The 20736-nt window shown below is 38.5% G+C and overlaps 1 protein-coding gene across 2 annotated transcripts in view; it reads right to left on the reverse strand.

Annotated features, from left to right (window-relative positions):
- Positions 1-20736, reverse strand: part of EIPR1 (EARP complex and GARP complex interacting protein 1) — a 1964495-nt gene that overhangs the window by 42577 nt on the left and 1901182 nt on the right. The window lies entirely within an intron of this gene.

The following is a 20736-nucleotide window of genomic DNA, read 5'->3' on the forward strand; positions in this document are numbered from 1 at the left end:
TCTCATCACTACATGTGATCACAGTGCTGCCATTGTGCTCTGGCCAGCCCAGAATCCATAGCGTTTAAGAGTGAGAAGGTGGTACTATTGGATGTAAGTAACAGATTCATTTTTCAAGTATTTTCTGAAGTGTAGGAAAGATGGAGACAGTGCAGAAATGGGAGGCACTTTCTGGCTGAGGCTGTTTGGGAAGGGGTTGAACAACAAGAGTGTTCTACATGTCTGGCACTGTATTTTGAGTTAAGCAGAGATTACAAATATGGAGAAAATGTGTGTTAAGGAAGCATTTACAAAGTGATATAAATTAAGGGAATAAGTTGTCTGCACCAGGGGGTACATTCAGGGGTTTGTTTTCTAGTAGGAAGTCAAGCTCTTTGTGTGTAATTTTCTTTTTTAAATAGAAGAGGGGGATAAAAAGAGTGGAGATGGGTGAGTAGGGGGGAGAGGTGCTACTAGGGTGGCTGAATTCCTTGAGAAAGTTAGAGGTTAAGAGTTAGCCTTGAGAAGTCTGGATGGTGATAGGGGTGGAGGTGGGATCTGTGGATTTTCTGCCTGTGAGATTTACTTCTTGCCAGAAATATCTGGGTTTGTCTAACACAGCAAGTTGTTAATTTCTGAAATAGTTGACTTTGTACCTGTGTATTGCTTGCTTAGCTAGGTTACATAGAGATTAAAGACAATACAATTTTCTGGTGTGAGGTTTTGTCTCAATGAAGACCATGTATCGCCTCTAAGTTTGAGCGGAGCTTTCAATTCAGTAGTTAGCCGGGGGGGTTGTATTTGATAAGGCGCTTTGTGAGAAGGAAATTTTTTCTTTACATTGAAGGAAGCTATGTGTAAGAGATGTTGTAGCAGAGTTGGGTGTTCTGTAAGTTTGTAATGGGAGACCTGTCAAAAGTTGCTAGGTGTTTTTTGAGGATGCCTGTATTGCTGGGGGATCTGGGTCTGAAGGCAACTACTTTTGGGGTCAGTTCTGGTGACTGGTGGATAATTTGGAAGGTTATTGGAGAGTGGTCGCTGAATAAGGGCGTAAGAATAGATATACTTGGGATGATGGGGTCATTACTGATTAGTAGATCGAGGAGGAGTTAGTTGTTGGTTCGGAGATTTAGATAGGTAGTATCATTGACTAACTGCATAAGGTTGATATTGGATAGAAATTCAGCAATGTCATTCCTCATGGGGCCTAGATAATTTAGGTTAAATAACCTACAATAACAATATTTTCATATTTGTGGGCAGCTGAGGTGACAGTAATAATAAGAGATTTTAATTTGTTAAAAGAGGATGGAGGAACTATATTATATTCAGTCTTGGGTCTGAGAAGGAATTTGAGCAGGATGGAGTGAATTTATAGAGGTGGTTAGGAAGTTTGAGGTGGGATTGCTAGGGTTTGGTAGGTCTGGAGAAGATGAGGTAAAGAAAGTGCGAAGTTGGAATTGTGTGGGTGTGGCAGGGAGAATGGAGTGCGTAAACAAGTGGAGTAGGTCTTGGGGTCTAAGTGAATGATTGATGGGCTTTGTGGTAGGCTAGAAAGGTAGGTTAAGATGTGGGAGAAGAGATGGGGCTACTGATGGTACCGTATATCGGGTTACAGGAAGGGGGAGTAAGATGGTCAGGTGGAGAAGTATTGTGGAGAGTAAGGTGGAAAAGGAGTTCCAAAAGTCAGAGGCAGGAGTCTCTGATGATGGAAAAGGACCAGAGAATGTATATGGGAAGGTGAAGGAGTTAAGAATGATGTGTTGTTTGGAAGTGGATTTATTTAAGTGTGGGTGGTGATGAAACTGTAAGGAAGTTTAGGGTGGGAATATATCACATTAAGGTGATTGGGGAAGTGGGATGTAGGTTTAGCAAAGTTGTTTGTACCTTTAATGTGTGGTCAGAAGTGGGTAGGAGGAAGGTGGAGACAGTGGTGTATAAAATGGTGACCCCAGGGGTTGACTGGGGAATTGGGGATGGGAGGGGAGTGAAGCGGGATACACCTCCCCCAGCTCAAATCAATCTATGAAGGTATGCATAGTGGATGCAGGGGGTACAGAGGTAACATGGCCCAAGTTCAGTAGTGGTTAGACAAAAATAAAAAGGGGGGGAAACTAACTATACTAGGCCCCCTTAATTGCTAAAGCTATAGGTGTTCACCTTCAAGATAAGAAACAAGTTTGCACAGTAACTTCAGATTAAACAAGCTAATAAGACTGAGTCCCCCTTGCAGGCACTTGAGTAAATACAGCCTGCTTTCCTGGGAAAGAAAGAAAGAACAGCTATTAACTGCACTCTGCCATGATGAGGGGTAAGACAGCTTTGAGCTTTTACACATGGAATAATGCTTCAGTAATAAATGTGAACAGGAGAACATATGCCTTGACAGGCTTACCCAGGAGCATCCAGAAATTGCTTTTACTTTTTTTCAGTTAAAGGTTGAACTGAATGTAAGGTCAAAAGGGGGAGATAGGTAAGTACTGGGTTAATTGCCCTTGCAGACCATTTTGAACCCAGCCAGTTTCCCTTTTTGTGCTCAAATTAGGCTATCCCATTTGGTTACAGACTGACCTTACCCATCCTATGGTTGATAATTATATATTACCCCTGATAAGAATAACTGGGATCATACCACAAATAATTTGAGGGGACCACTCAGTATAATAGATAATAAAATATACTACAACATAATAGAAGAGATCAGGACCAATCAGGGATTCCCTCTTTGCAGTCAGCAGGTGACGCTAGAGCAAGTGGCTGTAAGAATGTTAGGGATGTAAATTAGTGAGAGAAAGTGCTATAAAATAAATGTATGTAGGTATTAGTTTAAGAAGGGAAAGAGAGAGAGACTTAGAAGATAGAGGAAAAGAAGAGAGGGAAGCAATCCAAATATAATATATTATGTACAAAGGTCAGTAAATTCCTCTCAGAGAAAACAACACTTTACATTCACAAAATGCTTAACATTAGATGCAGTGCACATAGAAAATGCAATCTGATTATACTTTCCTCACAGTATACAACTTTTATTTACATTTCTAAATTAATCATTTTTAACATTTAAATTTGTTTTAATTTAAACTTGCAATGCTTTATTCCTTTACTGCTTCTCTCATATATCTGGGCTGGATTCATAGAATATTTATCCTGTCATCTATATCACAAATGAAGCAAAGCAATGTACTAAACAGCGGTAATTGTTTTGTTCCTTGATCACTGAAATTCATATAACCCATATGTTTAACGAATGATACCTGCTATATGTGACTGATAATTTACTCCATCTCAGTCTTTCCTCTTGTCTTATTGTTTCAATCAGTTATCAGTGCAAGTATAAATTCAGCACCAACAAATTTTATATGTTTGAATTTAGACTAGTCTGAGTGAGGTCCTAGTGCAGTAGCCACTGCCTGGTTGTTAATTCTGTACAATGAAATAACACTGACAAGTTAAATACCAACTAATAGTTTTATTTAAGTAAAACCAGTTGTGCACTATTCCCTCAGAAGGTCCATGTGAGCCCGGGGAAAGGGGATTTAACAGCTATGGCGAACCTTTTGGGCTCGGGGTGTCAATAATTTGGAAAATGCCTATCTTGACTCTGCTGGCGTGTCAACACCCCCCCCCCCCACGAGCAAAAGAGAAACAATTCTTTAAATATTCATTTATTTAAAAGAATATACAGTGCAATTATGTGTGCTGCTATGTAATATATTACTTTTAAAAATAATTTGGAATTGAACTGAAAAAATATGGAACACACTGCATTTGATTAACATTAATTAATGACTTTTTTGTTGCTGAGTTTTAATAGGTAAGTGCAGGGTCACATATTTCTGTCCATTCAGTTTCTTTGGTAACTCGGGTGTTGGTGAACGCTGGAGTGTCACCCAAAATGTCTTGGCGCATCATCTTTGACACACACACGTGTCATAGGTTCCCCATCACTGGCATATAAGCTACTTTTTTTAAAAACTATTTTAAACTGCGGCAACTTGTCATCTTAAAATAATGTGTTGTTTTCCCTGTCGAAATTCTATATTTTAATGGCATTCATATCAGCAATGTGCATCTTATAATATAATTTAAAAAACATGCTTTCGGCTATGAAAGTCCAGAACTACCCCATTCAGAAGTACTGAAAGTACCTCACAAAAAATGTGTTTTCAGCTCAATGAGGAAATGGAAAACAAAACTAATACAGAAAAAAATGAGATTACAAGGAAACTAGTAAAGTAGAGAGACACAAAACAGAGGAAGTTATTGTATCTATCAAGCTTACATCATCAGCACAGACATAATTTAACAATCACTCTGAAATAAACGACCATCTGTTTGTTAAACAGAAATATTTTCTGTGGCTGGGAGAGAAAACTTTCAACTGCAAGGGTATATGTACTTTTCACAAAACATACGGATAAAGATTCAAAGCAGATAGGGTTAATGCTACTTGTGCTTAAAATAATTCACTCTTTGATCTTGTGTTACTGGCCTCAGTTCTTCACTTGCTCACTATACAACTGTGAGCAAGTTATTAAATAAGATCACTGCTCCTGTCACACCTAAAAAAGGCACATAAACTTAGCACTTCTATTCTGGTTAAAAAACAGTTAACTAAAGGAAAATATAGTTGTACTGAAATGCCGTAACAAATTTAAAATGTCCATAGCTCACTGTGATGAATATAAAATTAAAATCCACTGTCTAGCTGCTGAATATTTCATTTCTGGATAATGGCATTTGGCTGTAATATTCTAATGCAAACAAAAGATGGCATATGCTTGCAAATCAGCCAGGTGTGGCCACAATCTGAGGTCAAAGCCTGCTGTCACATGGAATGAAACAAAAGAGGCATTGCATAGAGCCAGAAATATAGATGACTAACCTCTTATTACAGATCCATAAAAAGCTATGGGACAGCACAAAAACAGTTTGTTATATACATTGTTGGATGCCAAAGAAATAACTACATGCTTTTCAACTCATGCCAATAGAAAAGTGCTTCTTTACTTTTAGCATTTTGTTTTATTTTGCTGCCTCATTTCTGGCAACACAGTAGATAGCAGACAAATGGTTCAGATAAACCATAATACGTATACAACATATCACACACACACACAAAATATATATTTTAGCAATAATCCACAACTGGGTGTGGGTAATGTAGGATTTGCCCATGGCTGGCATGGCTTAATCACAAGGGTGAGCTTGTTCTAGGATTAGGCCATTGAGCAGAAGTAGAAATTTGGACTACCATGTTAGGGTATGAAGAGTCCACGTAACCAAGAGATAAGATAAAGGGAGTGAAAGTCCAGGTGAGGTTTGCTGGATGGGTGGGTTGGAAGGGTTTTTAGGGGCCTCAGACAAATATGTTTACCCAAAAAATGCGGCCACAGCAGAGGGAATCAAAAATGTTGAGGCCAATATGGGAATATCAGAATGAACCTGACCTTGCTTTGCCTGCCTGAATTTCAGAATAAGGGGAAAGGGAGGAAAATGGTAAAGGAATACAGGAGGTAATTTGTGGTAACAGTATTTCTGGTACAATGCCCCAGAGCAGGGATGACAGAAAAGCAGCTACATTTGGCAGTGGTTGGGGAATTGAACAGGTAACAGCACAGCTTCCCCCAGTGAAAGAAAATCCTCCTTGCCACTGACATACCGGGGTCTTACTCATGTGGCATTAGTTTCTGTGGCAGAGCGTGTCCACTACAGAAGCAGGGTCTTCTTGCATGTATTTAGCTATCAGAAACTGGTTTGTGGATATAGCCCATTCTTGTATTCTGAATGCTTCCCGACAAAAGGAGTTTCTCCCTATCTGTTTATATATTAAACCACTATCATGTTTGTTGTCAGTGTGAATGGCAAGAGCACCTTGAATAATGTATTCCTGAAAGGCTTGAACTATGAGAAGAACTGCCCCCGATCTAAAATGTTATTACGCAGAGTGGTCTTTGTCTTGGACCACAAATAGACACTCCATCTTGATAATGCTGCACCCCTCAGGACAGAAGCATCCATAACAACTCCTAGGACAGTGAACATGAATGGGCTATCCAGAGTCAGTTTAAATGTATGAGATGTCCACTTTAAATGTGAGAAATCTTGGTACATCATGGGGTTATGTCAGATGAGACCATTGGACTTTTAAGGTTCACTGAAGAATTCTTATGTAAATCTGGTCTTTTGCATCAAGAAAATATTTGTTGCAGTGAATTTCAAGGCTTTTAGACATAATAAGATGAGGAATGAGTGAGCCTGAATGAATTTCAGAGCTACTTTCTTTAAAGCAAGAATCCTGTTGAAGGGAAGACATTCTCTGCAGCACACAGTGTCTAGTGTGTGCCAGCATGCTCTGTCTGGGACTTCACTGCATTTGTTGTGATCCCCAAAGACTGGAACAAGCCAAAATATACAACAAATCAGAATGTTCCATAATGGCATGGCTGGGCTGTAGGTATCTAGGTGATGAGTAACATTCATTGTCTGAAGTCTCTGGTTGGCTACAAGTATGAACATGCATTTGGTGAAAACTGTGGGGACTAACGTGGGACCAAATGGAAGTGTCCAGAATTGGTAGTGTCTGGCTCCTACCCTAAAACAAAGAAACTTCCTGGAATCCCTAGTGTTGTTTATGTAATGGTACGTGTTCTGCATGTCCCATGAGAACATCCAATCTTCTTATGAAACACAGGAAGTGTGAATGGCACCATAACCATTTGAAAGAGCTCTGGGATAAATTCACCTAGGCCACTCAGCTTGAGTTCAGGCTTGAGGTCTTTTGCCCAGCTTGAGTACAGGCTTGAGGTCCTTTGCCATTTTGTAAACTTAAGAGACTCTGAAGTAAAAAGCCTGATCCTTTCTGAACTGGGGAGATGTCATGGATGTTTCTTTTCTTTGTGAGAGTTAAGATTTTTTCCTTGCTGCATTCTTTTAATGGGGTGGGCACAGGGAACAGGAGTAGGTGTGGTTGGACTGCCTCCAGATTAGGACAGCCACGCAAGATATCAGGGATTACAATGCTGCCCCCCCCCCTCGTAAGAGGACCGATGTACCCCTATTCCTGCTGACTCTAACCACTTCTGGGCTGGCAAATGGTTTGCAAGTTACCCTTTTCATGCTAGATCCTCCCATATCTTTGGTTTTCTATTACTCTGCTGCTGCTGCCCATATGGAAACCAAAGCAGAGAGCAGCACCTCTGCATTCTTCCGAATGTGCATCCAGGACTCTGGCATTAAATACCAACAGTGAGGACCTTGTCCTCCTTTTTAAATGTTCTGTAAGTGACTTTTTACTGATAATCAGAAAAGTACTGACTTGGTGAAAGACGTGTTAAGAATGGTTGCCTTGATGTCTTCAGCTAAGTCCGTAAGGTGCATCCAGGTGTGGCAGGAAAGGACTATGCATTTACCACCTAATCTCCTGCAACATCTGCAGAATTGTGAGGTTTGTAATAGGTGTCATGACTGCCATCTGAGACTGCAACATGTACTTCAAGTCTCCACCTGTCAAGCATTCCTATGACTGTCTGATTTCAACATGGCACTCTGGAATCATAGTATATCAGATAACAGTTTACTACCTTCAAATTCAATACTTGGGAGGCATAAATTTGCTTTCCAAACCTATATGTAGCCCTAAGTTCTTTATCTGTCAGACAGTAAACAGAACTTTGTGGAACAGAAGCCTGTTTAAGAGAAGCTACTGTAATACTGGAATATGGCTTGGGAGCATACCTCTCAACCTGGAAACATCAAAAATCTGGACAAAGGCCCATAAAAGTAGGTACAACTGGCTAAAAATCTGGAAACTAATTAACATAAAATGTGCATACATAATCATGTAACCTCACCCACTCCAATGGAATTAAGGATACCACCATGAAGACTGAAGTCACTAAATAATAATAAATAATGACAGACATTTGAATTTCAGACTTTGTATACCTCAGAAAATACATACTAATGTAAAATCTGTTATTCTAGCAATTATCTGCGGTCACAGAAGCAATATTTAAAATCTCTCCCTATTTTAGGGCCTTTGTCCCACCATTATTTTTGGCTTTGTCCAGAGATTTCTTGCTCCGAGAGATTGAGAGGTATGATCAAGGACTCTTTCAAAATAGTAGCACAGCACTATTAACTTGAGATATTGACAGAATAGCAGAATGTGAATATATGTTTTCTGAAATCAAATAAGTCTATAACATAAATTATTGTCATTACTTATTAAGATTTATTCACCATCTTTTCTCCAAAAGTCAACAGTTTTAAACAGGATTAACCAGGATAGAGCTAAAATTTGAGTAAAAGTCAGGGACAGTTGAGAAGTACGGCAGACCTTGATGTAACGGCAGTACGACTGCAAAGGAAGAAGGTGAAACTGTGTTACAAAACTACATTCTCGAACCAATGAGCACAACGCATTTCCTAAAGACCATCCCAGTCATTATCATAGCACCTGCACTTTTGGCAGTTCATCAACCAGTTTCCAAGCACGTCCACAGTCACTGTCATCCCAAAACAAAATAATTGGTAAACTACTTAAGTAAAATCTTAGTGTGAAAGCAGACCATAATAAAACTAGTTGTTGTTGTCTTTCGGCTTTTCCCGGTTAGGGGTCGTCACAGTGGAACTCCGGTCCACTAATGATTGGCAGCAGATTTTCACGGTGCCGAGTTGCCAGCTCGACGCCCAACCTTCAACGAAGGCACGCCCATTCATGCATGTCTTTCAGAATGCCACTCGACCCGCGGGGAGGATATACAGACTCCACACAGAAGGCACTCCCTGCACACTAGTTGAGAATCGAATGGGAGAACCTCTTGCTGTGAGGCAACAACGCTACCACTGCACCACCGTGGATGGCTACCATAATAAAACTAGTACTGGATCTAAATCACCATGTTACTACAGTTACAAGACAGCAAAATACAAATTTCATCATTGCTAGTAATAAAACAAATGTCTCGTTGTCTGTATTTTTGTAAACAAATAGCAAGTAGCTTATTACAGTTTAAAACTGTTATTATATCTGTGTGGAAAGAAGTTTAGCAATGAAGATGCAAGAATTGTGCATATTAGTATGCCATTGCCAATAAAGTCATCAGGTACTAGATTACCTTTGGTTACCAAATATTAAATTGTTTCAGCTTATTTTCCCTACAGTCTCCAGCTCTGATAAAATTAAAGTTCTACTGTTCTGAGAGAGAGAAGTACCATCTAAAGCCCTGTTAAATTGACTTTAAGATCCTCTCTTTACTGACATAGTTATGTAGCTGCAATGCAGCGGTCAAATTAATTTTCCCTGCAGATAGTTTTGCTTAGGGGTGTCTTCATTACATATTGGGACTGTCCTGCATAAAGAGGGATAGGTGGTAACCATATCTGCAAAAGGATAACGATTTGCTCTTGGGATAAATCTGTATCTCAATCATTTTAACAACTTGGCTGTAACCAGCAATATGACTGTAATCTTCTGTGTATAAATGTGTATTTTCTAAAAAATAGACTCTGTAACTGCAATATCTGAAACCATTTAATGACCTGAGCCCTTGATGTTATGTCAGAAAATGACATATTTTGTCATGGACAGTCACAGAGGTAGAGCAAGATATTGAAGTAACCTCAGCAATGCTTCCGAATTTCAGGGCCAACCATTCGTTTAGGAGTTCAAGAATTTGGCATCTTCCTCACATGGAATCTGTCTCATGTCAAGTAGAGAGATTTAGTTTGTCTTTGGTTCCTTATTCAGGTCCCATTCACAACAGCACTAACAATATTTGTGTGTGTCTTTGGTGCAGTAAGTTGTGTGGCCATATAGGTGGGGCACTAACAGTGGCACAGCTCTGTTACAAGTTGTAACTATTTACATCTGCCTTCAGCAGCAAAGAGTGCCTGGAGCTCATCTGACAGTAATATGTCAGGGGTGGGAAGCAATGATTTCATGAATGGATCACTTGCCAGACCAAGCAACGGTAAATGGAGCTGTTCCGAGATCAGTGGGAAGAGTCAGCTAAACTTTGACACACAAGAACCAAAAGTAGCTCTGGAACTTTGATCACAATGACATCTGTGCAGGATGGCGTACTGGTGCATATCTGAAAGGAGCTTAGCTTGGAGGATTTCCCAAGAAATAACATGTCAAGTCCATTAATTCCATCCAAGTCCTGTCGTTGTGCCTTACCTGGCTGATCTGTGACAGCTGTATTCATCCATGGGGCAACAAGTGCACAGGGAATCCCAGAAAAGCACACGGTAAGAGGTACTACATGTTGCTGAAATCTAGTTTAGCTTCCTGATGGACTGCAACAGCTCAAGTTATCCATAGCTTAAATCAAACTTAATGTATATTGGGTTAAATAGCTCTCAACTAATCTTGAACAAATCTTACCAAAATTAGGGGCACTAAATAGTAGTACTCCTACCCTGAGAAGGTGGCATAAGAGAATGTGTATTACATGCATTTTGTGAAGTAAAACAAGTTTATAACTCTCATTATTTTCATTATTTATTAAATGCAATCAACTGCATTTTGTCCAAAAGTCAGTTTTAGCAAGGATTAAGAGGGACAGAGCTAAAAACTGAGACAAAATCAGAGACAGTTGCAAGGTATATCGGGTCACTGTAAAGTGTGTACGAGTACGCTGTTAGCAATAATGCCCGAAACATTTGCCATGACAATACCACTTAAGTATCCAGCTTTTCGCAGAATGTCTAGATTTTTGCATCATGTTTTTTGTCTGCTTGGCAAATCATTAAAGACTGAAGTCACAGAAATAACGGCAGATATTTCGGTTTCAGTCTTCTTACCCTTCAGAAAATTCATGTTAATGTAAAACTAGTTATTCTGGCAACATTATGTTTGTAAGAGCAATATTTAAAAATCAAATCTATTCTGGGGCATTTGTCCTACCATTATTTATGGTTTTGTCCAGATTTCTTGTTCTAAGAGGATGAGAGGTATGGCAATAATGTAAAAAAAAAAAAAAAAAAAAAACGAACATAAACTAGCTGATTTTAAGCACCATTACTTCTGAGGAAATATTTGGTTGGGTTCTCATGTCCGAGTATGACATAAGGCAGGCACTGCCTGCTTCACAAAGCTGATCATCATGTCAACCATAATTTAAAAAAAAAATTGGGAACTGAAGGAGCCACTCTGAAATTCATGGCAACCCATTATTTTGCCCTCAAAACCGGTAAACACCGAGGTGTTTGGTACTGTTGAGATCAATGATTGGGAGTCTTTGTCCATCAGGTCCAGTCTGTGGGATGTCAGAGGATCTTCTTTGCTCTCCTCACGACAGGTGCCACACAATATCATGGTTCTCCTATGCTGTTTTAGCTACAAGGTCCACCATTTTGACAACTAGGGGGACCACCAAGGAAAAAGGTTAGGGGTACAGAAGACCTCCTGTCAGAAATGATGAGAGGAGTTTGGAATCTGTAGTCCATCCCTCTCTCTGCCTAATCATCTCTAAAACATCCCCAAATGTGTGATCATCTGGGGGGTTGTGGAGAATCAATGCCTGCATCCTTAATCTCTGGGAAGGGGGACCACTGAGGTGAGAGAAAGTGCCTCCTCTTGCACTTTTGCTTCTTGCTGTGCTTCTGAGGTGATGGCTCCATGTACAATGGAAATGCTTGCAAGCAACCAGATATGCATAAGCAATCCTACAAGGGGCCTCTGACCCCTTGCCCGAACAGTCCTGCAAAGGGTCTCTGACCCCTCTAACCTGTTAGAATGAAGATGTATGTCCAAAGTAACATGCAAAGATTTTTTTTTCTTCTTGTGGTTAAATTCATGAATATTTACTCGATTTGTCTGCATAAGGAAGACATTTTGTAATGGTACTGGTAAAAAGGAAGGCTTCTTTTTGTTGATAGGTATGATTTCAATGGGATTTTAAACTAAAGGTACAAAATGAGTAGAATATGAAGGGGGCTTAGTAATGGGGGTTTTACAACTGCAGGACAGTTTTGTTAACAGGTGTTGTCGCCCGTTTGTCTATAACACATACAACAAGAAGGCTTGGGGTTTCGTTCAGATACTTTAATACACACAAACACATCAGGAGGGATAGCAGCATCATTAAACTAGTTAACAGGCAGAGCTTACATACACACATGCTTACATCTCAACAGTTAACTACAAAATGGCAATCTGGCTTGCACATGCTCAGTATTTATACATTTGTGCAAGCCCTTGGATAACTTCTTAAAGGCCAGCTTTACCCCCTCCAAAAGGACCAATCACAATACTAGTAGATTTCCAGGCACCCACTATTACTGCTGCACAAGTTAAAACAGCACTGTCCAAGGCCAAGAATACAGCTTCCATGGGACCTGACAATATCCCTGGCTCTGTTCTATATGAACTACAGAGTGAACTGGCACCTCACCTGTGTGCCCTGTTCAATCACAGCCTCACCTTAGACTTTGTCCCTACCGAATGGTGCACTGCTACAGTCATCCGTCTCCACAAAAGTGGAGCAACTACAGACCCTGGGAACTATCACCCCATTAGCCTGATGAGTCTGATATACAAAGCTATGGAACGCATCATCATGGACCTAATAAACAAGGATATAGGGAATCTCCAAACTCTGGATCTCCCACAGTTTAGTTTTGTGAAGGGTAGATTATGCCTGCTCAACTTGGTCAACTTCTTTGAGTCAGTCACCAGAGCTGTGGATGAAGGCAAGGTGGTTCATACAGCCTACCTTGATCTGGCCAAGGCCTTTGATATAATTCCCCAGTGAGGAATCATAGAAAAACTCACTAAGCTAGGCATCAACCCCTATATCACTAGGTGGGTTGCAAACTGGCTCACAGATAAAACCCACAGTGTGAAAGTAGCTGACTCCAAGTCAGACTGCCGACCAGTCACGAGTGGAGTCCCACAGGGTTTGGTCCTGGGTCCTTTCCTGTTTGGTATCTAATTCTCGTAAGTCCAGGCCAACACAAAGGGACTCTGGCTGACAAAGTTCGCAGACAGTTGCAAGTTCGGAGCTGTTACTAACTCCCCAAGAGATGATGACATCCTACAGAAAGGCCTCACTGGGACCAACGACTGGTATCAGAATCATGGCCTTAAGCTCAATGCCAAAAAATATGTCATCATCCCCTTTGGGAAAAACACAGTTCCCATGAATTACCACATCGATGGTAGTCCACTGAAGACAGAGGGCGTTATAAGAGATCTGGGAACACAGGTTGACAGCAACCTCTCTTTTGACCACCACATTACCACTGTGGTCAGAAAGTCCTTCTATGTGGCACATCTCATTACTAAGAGTTTTGCATCCAGGAAGAAAAAGGTCATTGTTTCCCTCTACTCTTCCCTCAATAGGCCAATCTTTGTGTTCAATGCCCTATTTGGTATGTACCTCACTAGACACCTGTAACAACTGGACAGGCTGCAAAAATACCTCACAAAGAGGATCCTAGGCCTTAAACACTCGTCCTATATGGACAGACTCATAACACTCCAACTATTCTCTGTCTCATATTGCCTACTTAGAGGCGATCTCTGCTTCACTTATAAAGCCATGTCTGACCAAGCACTGTTAGAAATGCTACATCTAAAGAAATCCCAATCCCTCCGTACCACACGCTCCAGAGACCTCAACCTCAATACCACAATCAACAGAACATGCTGGAGGGACAGGTTCATAACCCAGAGACTGCTCATACTATGGAATAGACTTCCCATACATGTCAAGCAAAGCACCTCACTGGCCCTCTTCAACAGAAATCTCGATGAGTGGATGGGAAATAGAAAATTCACCCCAGGGATCACTCTAGTGGCTCTACTCAAAAGAGACACTGGGAACTAAGGTCGGGTTGCACAATGCCAGGGTAATCCTATGGGCTAAGCTTGTAAAGGCTCCAGGGCCATTAGCCTAGTACACACAGCTATGAACCTATATGCACATATATTGATCTACATCCTCCCCCTTAAAAAAGACTGCCCTTTGAAAAACAATATTACAGCTAGGCAAGCATTACTATATACATTAGAAACAAAACACAATATTCATGTCCAAGTTGCTTCATATCTGCTATAGGGTTTAGAGATTCAACCATATCTTGTAACATAACAGACAGGATCAAATTTAGCAACAGACCGTCTGCGGTGCACAACTAAAAGTTTACCTAGTTTGTCACTGAAATGATCAGGATAGGCAGAAAAAATGTGCTAGGCAAAATTAGAGTAGTGGTCTTTCAACATGATAGACTTCCTTATTAAATGAAAGTAGTACCATTTTCAAACTGTCTTTGAGCTCTAATAATGACTGGATGTGCCTCTTGACTACACAAAATGATAAGTCATAAATTCTTCCAGCAGATTAACATGAAAGCACTACTGAGCCTTTGGTTTGAATTTTTTTTACCTCCATAAGCAACAAGCTTTGCACATCTTGACAAATCAAGCCTTTCACCATTACACACTCTAGCAAATGTTTCTGCTGGCATAACATTTCACTTGGAACCTGTATCAACTTTGAGCTCTATGGGTTTGCCATTTATCCAAACAGTAGAAAATACTTCATTCTTTGCCCTTAAATCTACTGCATTGACACAAGCACTGACACACCATCAACATAAAGAGCAGAATTACCACTGTCTAGCTGATCAACTCATTTCTTAAAATGTTCCCTTTTAATAAAAGAATGTGGGCCTTTTGATTTACAAAATCTTTTAAAGTGATTCCATTTATTGCATTTGTGGCATTGTTGACCAAAAGGTAAACATGTTTCCCTTTTAGAGTCATGAATTCCACCACAATTACGACAGTTGGCAATGAAACTGGGTTGGGGCCCATGCTTTGACTTTGCGGACTCACTCTTATACTTCACTGAGACTTTATGAACTCTGGAATTTGCTAAACATTTTTGGGCTTTACCAGTGAGTGCTGCAGGGGCTGCTGCCAAGTGCTTGGGCTTGTTTCTTGTAACCATGTGCTGCATACTACCAACATAAGCTTTATCACTGTGCCTTTTAGAGCTGTTCTCATTTGTAAGCATATGTGTGTGCATTTCTGTGAGCTCGTACACCTGACAAATCTCAATGGCCTTATTCAAAGTTAAATCACTGTCACAAAGCAAAATCTTTCTCACAGCATCATCTTTTATGCTACACACAAGTCTGTCTTTTATCAACTCATCCCTTAAGTCACCAGATCTGCATGTTTTAGCTTTATTTCTCAGGTCAGTTATATATGTTGCAAAAGTTTCACCAGGCTTTTGATCCCTTGTGTAAAATAAGTGCATTTCCATAACAACATTTGTCTGGGGTTACACGCTTCTCTAAATTTATGTTTCAAGTACTCTGGGTCCTCCCTTGACTAAGCCAGTGCAACAATATGATGGTTTTCCCCCTCTCCTGTATAGACAGCAAGTGCACACACAAATGAACATCCCCTTTCTATGGCTTCTGACCCACCTAAATTAAGCAAAATAAATGTCTTTGTACGGTCATCTTTATCAGAATGCAGCCTGTAAGAAAATGTTGTACTCTTACTCAAACACTCTCCAGTTCTCAGCAATATTACTGACAAACAAAAGTGCACTGGGCTTTAGAAATCCATCTACCATGCCCACAAAGTATACACAAACACACTGAAAATATGGCCCTTGAAATTATGTACAAACTGTTCTGTGAGCTTGTAACAACATTCAAATGCACAATAAACTCTTCAAAATACATTATTTTGTGAAATATGCCTTGTAATGGCTGTATTCTGTGAAATATACCTTGTAATGGCTGTACTTTGTGAAACAGCTTTACTGTAACACTGCACAAACATGTGAACACAATACACTTCTGAGAACTCGAATATCTTTGCTTAATATGAATTTGAATATCTTTGCTTAATATTAAAAATACATATGCTTTGCGACAACATGGTCATTTCCTTTTATTTTATTAGTTTCATGCAATTCAGACTTTATTTCAAACATTTTCTGTAGTAATTCGAATATTTTTATCAATATCATACATATCGGTTTATGCAAAAATTATTTAGAGCATTCTATATGCCTTGTTTAATATTATGCAAAAAGAAATAGTGCTGAACAAGTTTTAATACCTTAAATTCATTTCTGATCTGTTTTGCAAAGTTTGTACATTTTAGGAATGATCCATTCCTGTATATTCCACCAGCATCTAAACAAGTACCTTAAGTCATTTTAGCCAAGCTGTTTCTGATTCCATGCCCCTTCGGTATGTTTCTTCTAACTCCAAGTCCTTTCAGACATGATGCTTCTGAGACCGTGTCGCTTTTAGACATCCCACTTCTGACACCATGTCGCTCGTTCATCTCTAATACATATAATAAGAAGGCTCGGGGTCTCATTCAGATGCTTTAATACATGCAAACACATCAGGATGGATAGCAGCATCATGAAATATGAATGAACTAGTTAACAGACAGATCTTACATACATACATGCTTACATCTCAACAGCTAACTACAAAATGGCAGTCTAGCTTGCACGTGCTCAGTATTTATACATTTGTGCAAGCCCTTGGATAATTCTTAAAAGTATATACACATATATTGATCTACAGATATGTTTTCAGTAAGTTTTTAAATAGTAAAGGGAAGAGGTATTTCTTTTTTTTAATACTTCTTTATCATTTTATATACAAGAACAAACACATTAACATAATAATACAAATAACTATTTATACAAGTGTCTATGCCAATTCATTATCTTACTAAATATCAGTAGACAGCCATAAACTGAACACAGAACATGCATTAAGTTTTGTCTGATAATGACTGCAGTTGACTTCAGTTTTATCCAGTAATTATATTCGGTGGTTATGTTGTTTGTTTTCATCTTAATAATACACACTTCTTTATGACACATAACAGTGACAGTATTTATACATTCTGTTAATGAAGGCACAACCTCATTTTTCCAGTTCTTTGAAGTTACTTCCCTGGCTATTGTTAATAAGCTCCAGAGAAGTGGGAATAGAGACTTGAGTGGCCATCCTGGAACTGGAGCATTACACAACATCAAAGGTTCAGGTTATATAAATTTATCAGAAAACGTTTACAAGAAATATTGATTTTTTTTTCCCCAAAAAACACAGCAGACCTTTACAACATGCTGCCACTCTATTTTCATTAAGGATGTATACCAACAACCAATACCTCGTTTTCTGTATATAATTTCAATTCTATGTGGAGTGATAAATGATCTCTGTAAAAATTTCAAAAAGAATAATTTCCAAAATAAAAATTATGTAGTCTTTTTGAAGATATTAAAATCATGTCTGTATCTATTGTTAGAGGTGAGACATTCATTTGGAGAACATAATACTAATAGCTATCTTTGATGTGAAATTTATAGTTCTTAATTATTTTAAGTAGTTTTGATAAATATGATCTCCCTATCTCACCATTTGTTTTGAGACTGTTTAGAAAATGAGATACTTCTGAAGTTTGTTGGGAGAGACAACTGCACAGTTTAACAACATATATAGATTATAGACAGTCACTGTTATGATTTTTACTGTTATGAGTAAGCACAAAGTGTTGGTTTGGTTTAATAGCAGTCTGGTCTGTAGAGGACATTGTGGGAAGTCTTAATGTGAGTGCTGGCTAATACAGTAGGTAGCTCCAGTCAGTTAAGAAGATGATGTGCAAGGCAGTAGAAGTGTTTGGTTAATGTGGTTACTTGCAAACTCTGCAATCTTTTTAAAAGATTGCTCCAATTTGGCAGTGAGTGGACTGTAAGTTAGTCAAAACTGACAAGGCATACAGGAGACTAGGGAGTAAATAGGTGATAAAAAATATCTGACTTTATAAAGAAGTCATCATTTAATATTTTTTTAATTGCATATTGGATATGTTGACTGAATCTAAATCTAGGCCAACCAAAACACTCAAATGTTTTGTATTAGCTCAATTTGAGTATTATTCACTGATAATGTTTTTAAGTCAACAGCAGTTTGATTGCTGGGTTGGAAGCGGAAACATCATTAGTTTAGTTTGCTTTGGATTTAGGAGTAGTTTAAATTGCCCTAGCCAGTTTTCAGTTTTTGTAAAGTAATGTTGTAATGTCATACTGGAGTTATTTATCTGAAACGGCCACACACATATTAGCACTGAGTTACAGTATCTGCACACTGGATTATATTTGCACAATGGATGTATTTTATATATATATATATATATATATATATATATATATATATATATATATATATATATATGTGTGTGTGTGTGTGTGTGTGTATAATATATATATATATATATATATATATATATATATATATATATATACATACACATACACACACACACACACACACACATATATATATATATGTGTGTGTGTGTGTGTGTGTGTGTGTGTGTGTGTGTGTGTGTGTGTGTGTGTGTGTGTGTGTATTATATATATATATATATATATATATATATAGTGTCTGTACTTCTACATGAAATGCCTGGATTTATTTTCCACTACTATCATTGTAGTGCAGCATACAGAAGGTGGTTCTGCTTCTGATTAACCATAAATACACCCAAAACCAACATCATACTATACAGGAGCCCAAAATGGTTAAAAACAACTAGGACCATTACAATAAGTGAACCCAATGGTACCCCTTCACTGAATAACAGATTTCAGAGGTACCTTGGCCTTTTACTTGATAAACATCTCAACTTCTGTAAACATACCAAAACTCTTGCAAACAAAGTTCTATCCTAACTGAAGGTTTCTTACAAACTATCCTACCTACTGAATCAGAATCCAGGAAAGACATCACTATTAATGTTCTAATTCTCAGACTACACGCTACCCATAGTAGCATTGCCATATTCACAAAATGCTCATTAATTCAAACCACAGAAAATAAAATTCTAAGATTCATGCATTTGTGTAATCAGTGGGAGCATCACAGCATAACTGCTTTTCAATGCAGCTGGCTCCTATTTCGAGCAAGGCCATCACTCTTGTTAAACACATTAACCTATAAAATTCTTAATAGCGGATACTGCCCCCATCTTAAAAAAATGTCTTAAACAGAACAACCACACTCTCTGTGGAATGGAAGCATATCTCTTTTAAGAAGGCCAAACTTCAAACTCAGCTGTACTGAAACAGCCTTTTCTAAGACTGCAACAGTATGCTGAAATGGACTGTCTTTGGACTTAAGATCAATAACACAAAATTATTCAGACCACTTAAATTTCATCTAACTAAATTAAACCAATTTAAACATTTAAAAGACACAGGCTAGTGCTTCACAGTTTAGAGTTATGATAAAGATTACTGATCAGTCGACATTCTCTGTGAAAAATACATAAGATGCATTCATTTCTCACAGTTATGTACAATTTGTTTAATATGATAACATGATCAACATAAGAAATAATTCGTGGATTTATCACAAGTAAGCATATTATGTATTAGTAGATATCACGACTGCCTCCTTGCGACAACCGCCATGTAATCATGCACTTCTCAAACCTATGGGATTGTGACTGCTCATTGTTAAAACTACATTAAACTGCCTTGTAAAAGTAATGGTGACAATGGTGGAAGCTTTCTTTCACGTTAACTGCAATGCTTTAACATTTCAATTACTTTAATTAAATGTGTATTGCGATCAGCCATGGTTGCCTTCATCAGCCTTGTTTGCTTACATGTCCAGGATGTTGCTGAAATAGTCTTTGCAACAGTTCACTTACCGGTTAACAAAATGTAATTTGTTGATTAATTAATAAAGGAAGCTAACATCTACCTGAGTTGGTGATAGCTCAAGTGGATGGAATAGAACCTACAGCAATTATTAAAAAGACTCTTAGAATTTTCCTGATGTTCTGGCTACATTTTCTCTAAAAAAAAAAAAAAAAAAAAAAAAAAAAAAAAAAAAAGTACCCCATGCCTTCCCTGAATTTAGCCAAGACTAGTGAGACTAACCAACTCAGCAGAAAGTAAATAAGTAAATAAATAAACAAGCAAGTGAGTAAGTAAATAAATACATAAATAAATAATGGAGCTCACTTCTTGACTGTATACCTTATAAGTTTTGTACAGCAAATAGTGAGAGTCGGTGCTGCTGTTTGTATGATTTGTGGTCTTTGTATGTTTACTTGTACTACAACACAATGAATCTTACATCACTACAGTAAGATGACATTTGCAGAGCTACACTATAAGCGTATTTAGATCAACCATGGCTTTGACCCCATCGTAAACACCAGATGACTCTGCCTATAACCTTTGCCATTGAGGTATCCACCCTACCATGGTGCAAAAGACATCTCTCTGCACTGGAATCATCTTAAGAATAAACTGGGTCTAGGATCTCTCGAGTGACAAGAATAAGACTTGTCGTTTCTGTAGAAAATAAATCACCAACAGAGAAGACTGCACATAGGAATATCTCTGGTCATTATTAATTTTATGTAAAGTACATAAGAGTTATATTATTATGACAGCTACTAAGTAGGGCAGGAGCAGCTCGAGTGTCACACTGATGGGGGAAGGGATGTGACTTTAACTTCTATACCAATACGCTGTGCTTTACAGCACAATAAGCCACTCCCTTGCCTGATAAAAAGCATATATATAGTTAAAAAGCTTGTGAGGAAACTTATTATTCTGTTATTTGTGTTTTACTTGGATTGCTTGTCTGTGTATTTAATAAAGGATTTTCGAATGGGAACAGACTGTCTACCCTACTTGGATTACTTTTGAATACTTACTAATTCTATATAATATT

Source organism: Protopterus annectens, chromosome 1.part0 (assembly GCF_019279795.1).
Source record: "Protopterus annectens isolate FY-2018-M chromosome 1.part0, PAN1.0, whole genome shotgun sequence".
NCBI lineage: Eukaryota > Metazoa > Chordata > Ceratodontiformes > Protopteridae > Protopterus > Protopterus annectens.